The following is a 1,294-nucleotide window of genomic DNA, read 5'->3' as shown; positions in this document are numbered from 1 at the left end:
CCACTGCGCCTATGGCCAATGCCTATGCAAACGCCACAATTCTTAAGAAAATCGAAAACCTTGCTGCGACATTTCGCCACAGGAAGTGCAATGAAACGAGCTCGCGATTTCTCTTTTTAATCATAAAGGGAAACGATAAATCTTATCAAACCCCGTATGTTTTGCTCATTACCGAACAAAAGAAATCTCAATGCGTAAGGGTTTTACCAAAACACGTTTTCCGAAAACATTTCGGAAGGGTAAAACTTGTTCTCCCAAAAACCGCAGAAAACCCCTAACAAATCGATTACACAGCTCGGTCGCTACGTAGCAACCGAGGAAGCACACAGCTCGGTTGCTACGTAGCAACCGAGCTCAAGCCAACTCTCCACTCGCTATGTAGCGACCTGTCAGGCCTAAAAAGGGTCCTCCTTTGGGTTCTCTTTTGAATCCTCATCGTAACGCTTTTCGTTTCGTCTCAATCGGAGTTTCCGTTGAGATTTTACGACGAAAACAAGTAGGACTCTTCTTGGCTTACTTCCACTCGCTACGTAGCGACCTGCAGACCTCCACTCGCTACATAGCGACCTGCAAACAAGTAGGACTCTTTTTTTTAATCTTTTGTCTTCCCAGGGACGTTCAGTATTGTATTAATGATGTTCTCAAAAAAGTTCTTCTTAATATGTATGACATCCAGATTGTGGCGTAAGAGAAGATCCTTCCAATAGGATAGCTCCCAAAATATATTCTTCTTATTCCAATTATGAGAGACATCATACCCATCAGGCATATTTCCAGGAACATGCCAGTTTCCTCCAACCTTAACTATTTCCTGAGCTCCGTAATAATCAATGTCTGCTTCGATCTACTGGCCGGTGAGATATGGAGGAGGACTGTCTCTGACAACTTTTTTGTGCCGAAACAATGCTACGGATGGGCAAGTGGAAGAAAGCGACGATGACAATCAAACCAACAACTCTTCCTACCATTCTTCAGTTGAAAAGCATCCGTCGATCAAAGACAATATGGACAAGATAATCTTCCATGTGTTGTCCAGCCAGACAACATCCCATAAGCAGGAAAATCACTTATCGTCCACATTAGAACTGCTCGCATCGTAAAAGTTTTTTTGAAGGAACAATCGTACGTCTTCACCCCTTCCGACCACAATTGCTTTAGCTTTTCTATCAACGGTTGAAGAAAAACATCAAGAGACCGTTTTGGATGCTTCGGCCCAGGGATTAATATGGTCAAAAATAGAAATTCTTGTTCCATGCACATATCCGGCGGTAAATTATACGGCGTAAGAATGACT

The sequence above is a fragment of the Brassica oleracea genome, chromosome C5, assembly GCF_000695525.1.
Source record: "Brassica oleracea var. oleracea cultivar TO1000 chromosome C5, BOL, whole genome shotgun sequence".
NCBI lineage: Eukaryota > Viridiplantae > Streptophyta > Magnoliopsida > Brassicales > Brassicaceae > Brassica > Brassica oleracea.
The sequence above is the reverse complement of the archived record's forward strand: the minus strand, read 5'-3'. Positions refer to the sequence as shown.